Here is a 14,556-nt window from a genome sequence, read left to right on the forward strand (position 1 = left end):
GGTTGTTTAAATAAAGATACTTTTCATTATTCCGGAAAAATGAATTTAACAATATAATACAACCAATTTTAATGAAACAATCAAAACAAATATTGTTTTGAGATAATAATACAATATGATACAATGGGCAACAACCATCCAAACGAGCTCTAAGGTTAGAGCCGTTGTAGGCTCATGCAGTTTAGAACTCAAAAGCTTTTTTATTTTTTTATTTTTTTATTTTTAGAATCCAAATGGAATTGGGATTGGGATTGAAACCGCATAGCTCCTTCCCCAATTCCGACTGGGATTGGAATTGGGATTGAAACCGGCAATGTAGGCCAATCGGAATTGGGATTGAGCTCCTCCACCAATCCGACTGGGATGGGGATTGAAACCGGCAATGTAGGCCGATTGGAATTGGGATTGAGCTCCTCCGCCAACTAGTATATATATCCCTTATAGGAGTATTGTATTTCATCAATTCCGTCCAACTCCATCCCTTATATTCTCCCTCACATCAGAATCTCTCCCTCCAATTCAAATTCAAATTCAAACTAGGTGTAGGTTTTGTGATGGGCCATTTGGAAGCACACGCAGTGTATGAACACGGAGCCAACTCACTAGCCGCCGGTGAACCTGAGTCTCTTTATGGGAAAATAGACCCCAAAACATTTGGTGATCGTGCTTACAAGGGTAGACCTGACAAGGCTGCTAGGAAGCGTGAACCACTACTTGTCTCTGATAGGAATAGGCAAATCAAGAAGAGACGGTTACTTGAAAGTGTTCTTACTTTAACTGAGGAAGAAGGTGTTTACCATCCTAAAACCAAGCAAACTAGGGCTGCTTACGAGGCCCTGCTCAGCCTCATTCAACAGCAACTTGGTGGCCAACCATTGAATATTGTTACTGCTGCAGCTGATGAGATATTGGCTGTCTTAAAAAATGACTACTTTACCAACTCTGATAAGAAGAAAGACCAGATTTAAAACCTGTTAAATTCCGTATCAAATCAGGTGTTTGAACAGTTGGTGTCGATTGGGCGACTCATCACTAATTATCAAGGCGATGGCGATGGCTATGCACCTCTGGATGATGATGTTGGTGTAGCTGTTCAGTTTGAGGAGAATGAAGAAGAAGAAGAGGGTGACCTTGATGATGAAGAGGAGGAGGACAATGATGTGCTGGATGCTGACTGTTCTGGTGCTATGCCTATCATTGCTGATTATGAGATGCTTGAGGCGGATGAGGGAATGTCCTTGAATGTTCAGGACGTAGATGCTTATTGGCTTCAAAGAAAGATCTCTCAAGCTTATGAGCACAAGATCGATCCGCAACAGAGCCAAAAGCTTGCTGAAGAGGTTCTCAAAACTCTTGCTGAAGGCGATGATCGTGAAGTAGAAACCAAGCTACTGTTGCATCTCCAATTTGATAAGTTCAGTCTCATCAAATATCTTCTGCGGAACCGGCTAAAGGTAGTATGGTGTACCCGTCTTGCACGGGCTCAAGACCAAGCGAAAAGGAAGGAAATTGAACAAGAGATGTTGCGATTGGGGCCGGATCATGCTGCGGTACTGGAGCAGTTGCATGCTACTAGGGCTACTGCAAAAGAGAGGCAGCTGAATTTGGAGAAAAACATTAGGGAAGAGGCTCAGCATCTCAAAGATGGTAACAGAGATAATGATAATTCTTGGTCAATGGGGCAACGCCGGCTGCTTGATCTTGACAGCCTTGCATTTCATCAAGGTAGTCAGTTGATGGCAAATACAACATGCCAGCTTCCAGTGGGTTCTTATAGGAATCATAAGAAGGGGTATGAGGAAGTTCACGTGCCAGCACTGAAGCCAAAGCCACTAGCCCCTGGAGAAGAGCTTGTGAAGATCTCCTCCATTCCAGTGTGGGCTCAACCAGCGTTCAGTGGGATGACCGAATTGAATAGGGTTCAGAGTAAAGTATATGAGACTGCCCTCTTTTCCCCAGAGAACATCTTGCTCTGTGCTCCAACGGGTGCTGGGAAGACCAATGTAGCTATGCTCACTATACTTCAGCAAATCGCTCTAAACCGCAACTTAGATGGATCATTCAACCACACCAATTATAAGATTGTGTATGTGGCACCTATGAAAGCCCTTGTTTCTGAAGTGGTTGGCAATCTCTCCAAGCGTTTGGAACATTACGGTGTCAAGGTGAAAGAGTTGAGCGGTGATCAAACATTAACTCGTCAACAGATTGAAGAGACTCAAATTATTGTGACTACCCCTGAGAAGTGGGATATTATAACCAGAAAGTCAGGTGATCGCACCTATATGCAGCTTGTTAAACTTGTTATTATTGATGAGATACATCTCCTGCATGACAATCGAGGTCCTGTCTTGGAGAGTATCATTGCAAGAACTATCAGACAGATTGAAATCACAAAAGAGCATATTCGGCTTGTTGGATTGTCAGCAACTCTTCCAAATTATCAGGACGTGGCTTTGTTTTTGCGAGTGGGTCTGAATAAAGGACTCTTCCATTTTGACAATAGCTATAGACCTGTACCGTTGGCTCAACAGTATATTGGAATTACTGTTAAGAAGCCACTGCAGAGGTTCCAGTTGATGAATGATATTTGCTATGAGAAGGTGATTAGTGTTGCAGGAAAGCATCAGGTGCTTATCTTTGTTCATTCAAGGAAGGAAACAACTAAAACAGCTCGAGCAATCCGGCATGCTGCACTTGGTAATGACACCCTTACTAAGTTTTTGAAGGAGGATGGTTTAACTCGGGAAATTTTACAGTCTCAAACTGAGCTTATCAAGAGCAATGATCTCAAAGATCTTTTACCATATGGTTTTGCAATTCACCATGCGGGTTTGGTCAAAACTGATCGGCAGCTTGTGGAGGAGCTTTTTGCTGATGGACATGTGCAAGTGTTGGTCTCAACTGCAACTTTTGCATGGGGTGTAAATTTACCTGCACATACCATCATTATAAAAGGTACCAAGATTTACAATCCTGAAAAGGAGCATGGACTGAACTCAGTCCTCTTGATGTTATGCAAATGCTTGGCCGTGCTGGAAGGCCTCAATATGACACTTATGGTGAAGGAATCATCATAACTGGACACAGTGAACTGCAATATTATATTTCTTTGATGAATCAACAGCTTCCTATTGAAAGTCAGTTTATATCCAAGTTGGCTGATCAATTGAATGCAGAGATTGTTCTTGGGACAGTACAGAATGTCAAAGAGGCATGCGAGTGGCTCCTATATACTTACCTCTATGTTCGCATGGTACAGAATCCCACACTTTATGGTCTAGCTGCGGATGCCCTCGAAACTGATTATGCTTTGGAGGGAAGGCGTGCTGACTTGGTTTATTCTGCTGCTACGTTGCTGGACAAGAGTAACTTGGTTAAGTATGATAAGAGAAGTGGATATTTTCAGGTGACTAACCTGGGGCGCATTGCGAGCTATTATTACATAACTCATGGGACAATTTCCACGTACAATGAGCATTTGAAGCCCATCACGGGTGATATTGAACTTTGTAGGCTTTTCTCTCTTAGTGAGGAATTCAAATATGTAACAGTCAGACAAGATGAGAAAATAGAATTGGCAAAGCTTCTAGATCGTGTCCCTATTCCGATAAAAGAGAGTCTTGAGGAGCCTAGCGCCAAGATCAATGTTCTACTGCAGGCGTATATTTCACGGTTGAAGCTTGAAGGGTTGTCTCTGTCATCCGACATGGTTTATATATCTCAGAGTGCTGCACGTCTGATGTGAGCCCTTTTTGAGATTGTTCTGAAGAGAGGATGGGCTAAGTTAGCTGAGAAGGCCTTGAAATGGTGCAAAATGATAAGTAAGAGGATGTGGAGCGTACAGACACCACTCCGCCAATTCCACAGCATTCCAAATGAGATCTTGATGAAGTTGGAGAAGAAAGATCTTGCTTGGGAGCATTATTGCGATCTTTCATCACAAGAATTGGGAGAGCTTATCCGGTTCCCGATGAAGGGTAGAATGTTACACAAGTGTATTCATCAGTTCCCGAAGCTGAATCTCGCAGCAAATGTTCAGCCAATTACACGGTCAGTTTTGAGGGTAGAATTGACCATTACACCGGATTTCCAGTGGGAGGACGCGGTCCATGGTTTTGTAGAACCTTTCTGGGTGATTGTTGAAGACAATGATGGGGAATATATTCTTCATCATGAATATTTCATGCTGAAGAAGCAGTATATTGGTGAAGACCATACTTTGAACTTCACAGTCCCAATATATGAGCCATTGCCCCTTCAGTATTTCATTCGTGTTGTCTCTGACAGGTGGCTAGGGTCTGAGACTGTTTTGCCAGTCTCTTTCCTACACCTGACTTTGCCAGAAAAATATCTTCCTCCCACTGAGTTACTAGACTTACAACCTCTGCCAGTTACTGCATTGAGGCATCCAGCATATGAAGCACTTTATCAAGATTTTAAGCATTTCAATCCGGTTCAGACTCAGGTATTCACCATTTTGTACAATTCAGATGACAATGTCTTGGTTGCAGCTCCAACTGGTAGTGGGAAGACCATTTGCGCTGAATTTGCCATATTGAGGAATCATCAGAAAGGACCTGATAATATAAGTCGTACTATGTATATAGCTCCACTAGATGCTCTGGCCAAGGAGCGGTTCAGTGATTGGAAGAAGAAATTTGGAGACTCTCTGGGAATTAGAGTTGTTAAATTAACTGGGGAGACTGCCAAAGATCTGAAGCTATTAGAGAAGGGTCAGTTAATTATCAGCACGCCTGAGAAATGGGATGCTTTGTCAAGCCTGCAATTGTGTACGCTCCCACGAGGAAGCATGCATGCTTGACTGCTGTAGATCTGATGAGTTATTCTAGTGTGGACAGAGAAGACACACCCATGTTTCTGCTGCGATCTGCAGAAGAGCTGGAGCCTTTTGTGGAGAGGATTAATGAACCTATGCTGAAAGAGACACTCAAGTATGGTGTGGGCTACTTGCATGACGGATTGAGCGGCACTGATCAGGAAATAGTGAAGATGTTGTTTGAAACTGGATGGATTCAAGTATGTGTAATGAACAGTACAATGTGTTGGGGAGTACCACTATCTGCCCATTTGGTGGTGGTGACGGGAACACAGTACTATGACGGTAGGGAAAATATGCACACTGATTATCCAGTTACTGATTTGTTGAAGATGATGGGTCATGCCAGTCGACCTCTTGTAGATAGCTGTGGGAAGTGTGTCATCCTTTGCCATGCACCACGCAAGGACTACTACAAGAAGTTCTTGTATGATGCATTCCCAGTTGAAAGCCATCTGCAACACTATCTCCATGACAATTTGATTGCTGAGGTGGTCGTGGGAGTTATTCAGAACAAGCAGGATGCAGTGGATTATCTAACATGGACCTTCATGTATAGAAGGCTGACACAGAATCCAAACTACTACAATCTGCAGGGTGTTAGTCACAGGCATCTGTCGGACCACCTCTCAGAGCTGGTGGAGAATGCTATCAGTGACTTGGAGGCAAGCAAATGCATTGCTGTTGAGTATGACTTTTCGCTTTCACCTTTGAACCTTGGCATGATAGCGTCATACTATCACATCAGTTACACGACAATAGAGCGATTTAGCTCTTCCCTGACCTCCAAAACGAAGTTGATGGGCTTACTGGAAATATTGGCTTCAGCGTCGGAGTATGAAGGGTTGCCGACAAGACCAGGTGAAGAGGAGTTGACAAGAAGGTTGATTAATCACCAGAGTTTCTCCTTTAAGAATCTGAAATACACAGATCCTCATGCCAAGGCTAATGCTCTTTTACAAGCCCATTTCTCTAGGCAAGTGGTGGGTGGAAATCTTGCTTCTGACCAGCAAGAGGTGCTTCTTTCTGCTATTAGGCTGCTTCAAGCAATGATTGATGTTATTTCCAGTAACAAATGGCTTAGTCTAGCACTTCTAGCAATGGAGGTGAGCCAGATGGTGACACAGGGAACATGGGAACGTGACTCAATGCTTCTTCAGGTTCCACATTTTACAAATGAATTGGCTAAGAAGTGCCAAGAAAATCCAGGAAAGAGTATAGAGACAGTGTTTGATTTAGTGGAGATGGAAGATGACGAGAGGCGTAAGCTCTTGCAAATGTCGGACTTACAGCTTATGGATGTTGCCCGGTTTTGTAATCGGTTTCCAAACATTGATTTGACATATGATGTGTTGAATCGTGATAATGTGAGTGCTGGAGACAATGTGAGTGTGCAGGTAACCCTTGAGCGAGATCTTGAGGGTAGAACAGAGGTCGGACCTGTTTTTGCACCTAGATATCCCACAACCAAGGAAGAAGGATGGTGGCTTGTTGTCGGCGATACAAAGAGCAACCAACTGCTGGCCATTAAGAGAGTTACCCTGCAAAAGAAGTCCAGTGTCAAGCTCAATTTTTCTGCGCCTGCAGAAGCTGGAATGAGGACCTACACACTCTATTTCATGTGCGATTCTTATCTGGGTTGTGACCAGGAGTATATTTTTACACTTGATGTTAAAGCTGCAATGATTAAAGAGGACAGTGAAAGAGTCTGATGTAGTTTTCTTTTTTGAGAACTTTCCCTATATGCTTGATTTATTACTGTAGAGTATAGACAAGCTAGTGATGTTTAGTTATGTGGCTTTCTATTGTAGATCGTACCTTTGTGATTAATATATTTCTATGGTCTGTGAGATGTTAAGGCTAGGAACTCTGTCTGTCTTTCACTTGTAATTATGACGGATTACACTGCTTTGTGTAGTTCCTGTTTATAGCTTTAGTAATTGGTTTTTAAGGCTCTGGTAAGATGGCATTTTATGTTCATTTGATATCATTATTGTGTTTCTCACTTCGAGGTTTCTGCCTTCTCCCTTCTCCGTTTCTTGGCGTTACAAATCTTCCAGATATACAACTTAGTTTTTACCTATTTTCCTTGTCCCGGTTATCTTTGTAGTGGTGTTACATTTTCAATTTCTTTGTGAAGTGGGAGCTTTTATTTGGTCTTAAAATTAGTAGTAAGAAGCTGAAGAAGGTGAGAAAATAGCTCTTTTCCCGTGATATTGGTATTGGGAAGTGAGTGAGATATTTTTGCGCAAAATACGTGTTATACCACTTGTCTCTGCTTGCTTTTCTAAAAACGAATAATAATAATAATAATAATAATAGTTATCTCTGCTTTTCCTTCCCTGGCTCTCTCCCTCAATTGTTTTATATCTGAATTCAAGGGGGCAAGAGGGAGGGTCCAGCTCAAAATTACAAAAGATTAAGGGTTTCATTACCACGCCTCTTGAAGCGGATAAAGGTGACCTAATTTATTCCATTTAATGCACTTTTGGCTATTGAGCTATGTATGAGTGTTTGTGTCTCAATAGAATGGAATTTAGCTGTCATTTTATATTTAAATCTTTATCTTTGTTCTTGCCCTGTTCATGGTGTTCTTATTTTAGACCTCTAAATATTTGCTGGATCACTCTGCTTCTTATATTGAGAATAGCTTGTCTGTTGACGAATTCTTTCTGCTTTAGCTTTTGTTCTGATGCTTTTTTGGAATATTTATTTGTACTATATTTTTTCAATTTCCTTATAACAATGAGGAGATACTTTTGTAGTGTATTTGGAGGGTGATAGCTTAACCTTAACTGCTAGATAATTTGTTTTTTTTCTCTCTGTTATTTTGCTATCTGAACAATAAAATGCTCCTTTTAAAGATATTATTAGTGACTGTTGAAGACCCAATTTGATACATATCATTTGACCCACTTGAAGGCCCTTTTCAATCTAATAGTGTATCGTATCTCCATCTTTATCTGGTTTCCTCATGCCATTTATCCATCTTGGTTTCTCCCCCGTTATCCCACCATACCCACTCTTTTTCCCCATCTACCTTTTCATCTCTTGCCTCTGTAATATGTGCTGTCCTCAGATTTCTCTGCTGTGGCACAGAGAATTGTGGCACGGTGAATCGTGATCATCTTGTACACCTTGAACCATCTATTTTATTTATATTTGATATAGAATGAAATGCTATTGCAGCTAGTGTGGATAAGTATAGGGTGTTCTATTTTTCATTTTATCACTTCGCCCCAATCAAACTAGTTGTGGTCGGCTGAATGGATTTTCTTTATATGGAAAGCTATGGTCACTATGGCAAGAGTGCAGTAGAAGATATTCTGAAGGAATATTCATGAATAGTGTGAAGCATATTTGTCTATGCATTTGGTCTCTCAGTATAAACAAAAAGATGTAAGTGACTTGAGGATGCTTAAGAGTTTGTCCTCTTAAGCGCTTACTTTGGCTTGTGTGTATGAAATACTCTTACAACAACAACGCCCCAATTCTAAACTGGTCTGGGTGCTGTACAAGTATTCTTACTTGCAAAAAAACAAAAATCTGTTGCTGGATTTTATTACAGGTGCTGCTTTCTTTTCCAGGAATACTAAAAACTAAAATAGGTGGTATTCCGCTGCTTCTCATTTGCTTGATCAAGCTTTTTGGTATTTGATGATTAGTAGCATTTGGGCCATTTCTGAACTAGATTCCTGAATCTACAGTAGAGATGTAGTTTCTGCAATTCTTTGTTGGACTTGGCACTAATAGGCACTACTGATGTGTAGGAAACAATCTGAAGGTGAATTTTGGCTCTGTGTAAGGTTGAACTTTGAAAACAATGGCTGAAGGTGGAGAAGAGGACTTGCCAAGGGATGCAAAGGTTTTCAAAACATTGCTAGAATCAATGGGTGTTGGTGACTATGAGCCTCGAGTTGTGCATCAGTTTTAGAACTGCAGCATCAAATATGTTATTGATTTACTGACGGATGCTCAAGTCTACTCATGCGTGCAGGGAAGGTTGCCATTGACTCTGATGATATCAAGCTTGCCGTTCAGTTGAAAGTTATTTTCAGCTTCTCACAACCCCTGCCACATCAGGTACTAAGTCTTATTAGATCCTTCATTCTTGTGATGGTATTAATTATTCCAAGACGTAAATGCATACCTTTCTTAGAGACCTCTTAGCGAAACTGATAACCTTAGCCTTCTCTTGTTTAGGAAGGATAATTAGAATAGGGACTTACTGAATCGAAGGGTTATGTGATGTTAACTAAAATGATAGGCATGGAGTAAAATATGGTTCCTTTGCAACTGGAACAAACATGTTACTTTAGGGGTTGTTTGGCACAATGGTGGGATATCCCATAAAATATCTTATTAAGCATCATTTTGGCAGTTACGGAATGGAGACACCAGAATATCAAATAAGACAACACCACAATATATTGCTAGAAACACCGGTGATGTTGCTTATGAAGCATCGTTTTAGCAGTTATTGGAATGGAATGTCAATTTTTTTTTTTCTATCTATGCTTGTTGTGTTCATGTTTTAGTTGCAATATATTCTGTACATTTTATATTTTAGCAGTTATTCTCTGAAACCGGTCTTCATATACAACTTGTCTTGTCCTCACCATTATTATTTTAGCAGTTATTTACTAGCAAGCTTAATTTACTTTTTTGTTTAAAAGCTAATGTAACAATAAAACTGAATGTATTTCAGAAATGTGCAGAGATGCACAATAATTGCAAGCTTGAGATTAATGTGTAGGACAAAATGAGAGAAGATGGTGTTGATTTTTCATAAGAAAATTGTGTTAGATTGCATCTCCAGTTTGCTGTAGTTACACGGACTTTATTTGTTTTATGAAAGATCCATTTTGAAATAGGTCAAACGGGTCTTATAATAAAAAAAGGGTTAATGGGTCTTATGTTTAAAAATAGCAATTAAGATGACATGGAATGCCAATTGTAATTTTCCGGTGAGAGAAAAGGAATTTCTGGTCTATTTTATTTTGTAGGAGATATAGGCATAGTTTGATAACCTTTTTTTGTCCAAAAAAAAGTTCAAATGTTACTTCACTAAGTCAATTCTAAAACTTGAATGACCATTTGAGGAATTAACTCCATGTAGACATGTAAATTCCTTAATACACAGGTAGACAGACAAAGATTGAGGACCTCATGACCATATTGAAAGTTACCTTTGTCCGTTTCTTGGGCTGTTGCAATTTTTGAAAAAAATCATGCGTTCAAATCAATCAACTAAACCTTGATTTTCTTTTTTACCATGTTAAAGTTAAGCAAACTTCAGTTTATTTATTTTTCAGCTTGTTGCATTGGCTAATACCGATTCCCACCGATGACGCAACGGATGAGCTTGATAGCTAAATGTATCAATCAGTGAGCTTCTTTTCCTTCTTTTTTCCCATTTTTCTGCCCGAGAGCTTGCTTCTCTTTGTACGTAATGATAAAGCAATGACTTTGTAATTCCCAATGTCGATCAACACGCCTCTATTAGTTGAAATAGGCTATATGAATTCTCTCTGTGCATAATATTTAGAGAATTTATCATAGTTAGATTATATTTATTGAAGAGGTGTTGAAGTGGAAACTGCCTCCTTAGAAAATTCAATCTGATTATAGCTTTGCCAATCATATATTTGGATCTTTCAGTTAGTTATAAGCTGCTGTTTCTAAAAGAGTCGAGTCTTTTTTCCTTTTATTTTTAATTGGAGGGAGAGATCTTGTTTGTTGCTTGGAGATTCTAATAAAAAAGTATAAACTTTATGCCAAGAAAATGTCTTGACGTCCTTTGTGATAGAAAAGTTCTGAGACGGTCAGACCAGCAATGTTGTGAATGTTGGGATTGTAACTTGTAAGGCCAACACTTACAAGAGGAAATGCCATAGAAATTCAGATATTAAGATGGATACGCAGTGATCTAAGATTGGAGGTGAAATAAATTATCACATCTGATAGAGGGTACAAATGGTACACCTATAGGATAAAAATGAGAGGAAGTCCTCTGGCATGTTTTACATAAACCTCTAGATGCACAGGTTCGCGGCTTTGAGAATATGATGATTAGAGATGCTTCAAGACGTAGACCAAAAATCACATGGAGGTAAGTTGTTTCAGAAGTCCTAATATATTTCAGAATCAGTGTGGAGTTAGGTAAAAACAGAATGCAGAAGAAGTCATTTATAGGCGATCCAATAGTTGGAACTAGGGATTAGTTGTTGTTACACTTACATTATGTTCAATATTTGTCTGGATTCCTTTTATTCTGGTTAGACTTTCAAGTATAAGTGTAGATCATATACCTTTCCAAAGTACAGTCGGTGGACTAGGAGGAGACAAGTCCACAGTAGGAGCAGGTGCAGGACGTGAATCAGTTGGGCCTAATGCTGGGTGCGGACGACGACGATAAGTCAAGAGTGGTGTGGCTGGGGATCTAGGAGGAGTAACGGTAGATTCCTAAACGGTTGTTATGGGTAAGACTTCCGTGGCTGACGATGTAGGGGAAGCTATAGGCAGTGGAGCTGGAGCTAGAGTTAGAGTTGCAGGTGATGGAACTGGCTCATTCTGTAGGTGGTGGAGCCGTGGAGGAAGGTGAAGGAGAAATAGTGATTGAATCATCAAAAAATGGAACTGGTAGCACATCAGAAATGTCTAAGTGATCACCTAGACGTGTGAAGTATGACTGGGTTTCAAAGAAAGTAACATCAGCAGACATAAAGCAACACTAGAGGTCGGTTGAACAACATCGATATCCCTTTTGCGTTCTCAGTATGTTTTTACATCTTATTAGAATGATTACTTATACGATGAGTCCTATGAATAACTAAGGAAAGAAAATAATTACTCCTTCGGAAAATGGCTAAAAATACTCCTATTGTTTGGTAAATGGTTTACTTTTACCATCCGTACACCTTTTGGTCCAAAATTGCATACAACATTAACTTTTTGGTCAAAAACTACCCCCGCGACTAAGGAAATTCTGTGTGATCCTTTTTTAATGTGCTGGAAGCATTTCATTGGGATACGTGGCACCCCGGTCCGGATCCTTTTCTACCCGCCTCAGATTTACACCCGCCCCAGTTTTTTGGACTGCCCAACTGTAAAAAAAAAAGAATCCTATATTCCCATCCATAGCCCCTCATTTCAGTCCTCTTCTTCATCAAATTAGAGCAGTTTCAATTATTTTCCTCTTCAAATTTTTTCCTCCTTTCAGTCCGCAAACAATTGGAGTAAGCAGCGAAATGAAATTTTTCGATGCCATAGTTGGGATGAACGGTTCGATGATGTATCCAAGAGGAGCTTCGTATTGAAATATTGAATATGGTTAATATTATTATTGCTACTACTGGAAGAAGATTTCTTCTTTCCACCTTTGATCTCTATTACAACATCAATATTCTCTATAACAAAATTCACCAATGTTAGATTCTGTATACAACAAATTCAAATTTTTATAGCAGATACCTATACAATGAACAAACGAACAAGAACAAGCGTGTCTACATTGGATTGACAGATAAAATTTGAAACTGAAAAGGGAAAATAATCCAAGAACTCAAAATCAAAGAATGCTCAAGAGATTTCTATATGGGATAGGCAAAAATTGAATAAAAAAGAAATAATATGTTGATATTAGTACGGTGAAATTCTTGATTTTAACCCAAATATCATTGCAAAAAGAACATGCAAATACTGAACGAATAAAAATGAAGAGAAATTCTTTTCCTCTTCAAAATTTTCCTTTCAGTTCGGGAACAATTGGAACTGCCCTAATTTGACGAAGAAGAGGACTGAAATGAGGGGCTACGGATGAGAATATAGGGTGATTCCAAAAAAATTGGGTGGGGGTGGGGGGTGGGGTAAGAAATGGATCCGAACCGGGTGCCACATGTTCCAATGAAATGCTGTCAGCACATTAAACAAAGGACCACACAGAATTCTGTTAGTCATGGGGTAGTTTTAAACTAAAAGATAAGGTTGTATGTAATTTTGGACCAAAAGGTGGACGGAGGGTAATTACGAAACTGTAGGGGTATTTTTAACTCTTTTATGTTATTACTTTTGTTTCAATTTATGTGTCTTTGTTTCAAAAAGAATGCCACTTTCTATATTTAGTAACTCTCCCATTCCAACATCTTACATGGACCACAAGTTTCAAAAGTCTCTATATTTTTTTAAACTTCGTATCAAATCAAACTAAGACACATAAATAAATGAAACTAAGACACATAAATTGAAACGGAGGGAGCACAATAAAAGAAGATATCTATTCTTCAACAATTAAGCTGGGAGATCTTCTAAAATCAATCAACAGGGGGTTCATAAAAACATAATGAAATTGAGCAAGCAATATATGGCGTTGTTTTCCAAGGCTGTGAATGGATGCTTTGCCGTTGTTCTTGAAGATATACAAGAGGAGGGATAAAAGATCATAAAGCATGCATGACCAGGTTTACCGGTACCAGTTCAGACTCCTAAATGGAAGGGTGAGAAGGAATTGAAGAATTTGTTGGACTTTAGTGTCAAGTTTTGGGACAATGGAGCAAAAAGCACGGGAGAGAGAATTTCATATGGTGGTGATCAATGAAGTTGAACCTTATTACATGGAGTGTAAGGGGTCGTTTCGTATGAGGTATAAGCAGATATAGTGCTGGTATAAAATTATAATACCACCTTAATACTTTGTTTGGTTAGCAAACCTGGTATAAGTTATCCCGGGTGTAAACTTAGTACCGGGATAACTTATAGTACCTTGTAGGGGGTGGGGTAATTAATGCCGGGATAACTTATACCTTCTTCTTAGAAATTATGCAATTGTCATTTTTGATACAACATACCAAACAATGGATAAAAAACAATAGCAGGATAGCTAATCACAGCATAACTAATCCCAGCATAAGCCGTATTCGAACCAAACGATCCCTAAGGGGTTTGAATGATAGGGGAAAAAAAGAGGTTTCGAACTCTTTGATTCACAGTTGGAAAGCAGATATCCATTGCCTCCAAGACACTTCCAAGTGGCTGCTGGTATTTGGCATATGTTCTTTTGTATGTTTGGTATCAAATAGGTTACCCCCTAAACAGTGAAGGATGCTTATCAAAGCTGGAGACTATGGACAGTTGATAAAGCCATCAAGAAAATCTGGGCAAAAGTTCCTGCTTGCATATTTTGGTGCGTTTGGTCTGAGAGAAACAAGAGATGTTTTGATGGATGTTCAACTCCTTTAGCCTCATTAGAAGCTAGGTGTATAGAAAATTTGTTTAATTGGTCTAGGTTGCGTCCTGTTAACAGTGTTGATCAATATTAATTTGGAGTTAACTAGCTCTTTAGAGATCTGGCTTAGTCTTATGTATAGAAGTCAGCTAGATTTTTCGCATGCTTAAATGCTATATATTGTAGTCATTGCATCTTCTTGTAGTCTTCTAAATATGGTATCCAGCACTGCCTTTGTGCTGTAGTTTATAACGTTTGTTACCTTTCTTAAAAAACACATAATTCTCTTTTCTTAACCACAGAATTCTTTTTTCTAAATGACTGCAGTGTCGAGGCTAACTTGCTCACGTCGACTATTCCCGGGTACCTTGAGAAGAAATCAACTAGTATTTTTTTTTGCCTCCGTTGCTCGGGTTATTGGATTCAGAGTTGCTTTCAATACATAATTCTTGCATTGCCTTCTCTCTTTTTGTTTCTCCTTTTCTTTAATTTC

General features: G+C 39.4%; 1 pseudogene; it reads left to right on the forward strand.

Moving 5' to 3' along the window:
- Window positions 1-230: 230 nt before the first annotated feature.
- On the forward strand, window positions 231-10,452 carry LOC109237670 (annotated as a pseudogene).
- Window positions 10,453-14,556: the final 4,104 nt, after the last annotated feature.

The sequence above is a fragment of the Nicotiana attenuata genome, unplaced genomic scaffold (assembly GCF_001879085.1).
Source record: "Nicotiana attenuata strain UT unplaced genomic scaffold, NIATTr2, whole genome shotgun sequence".
NCBI lineage: Eukaryota > Viridiplantae > Streptophyta > Magnoliopsida > Solanales > Solanaceae > Nicotiana > Nicotiana attenuata.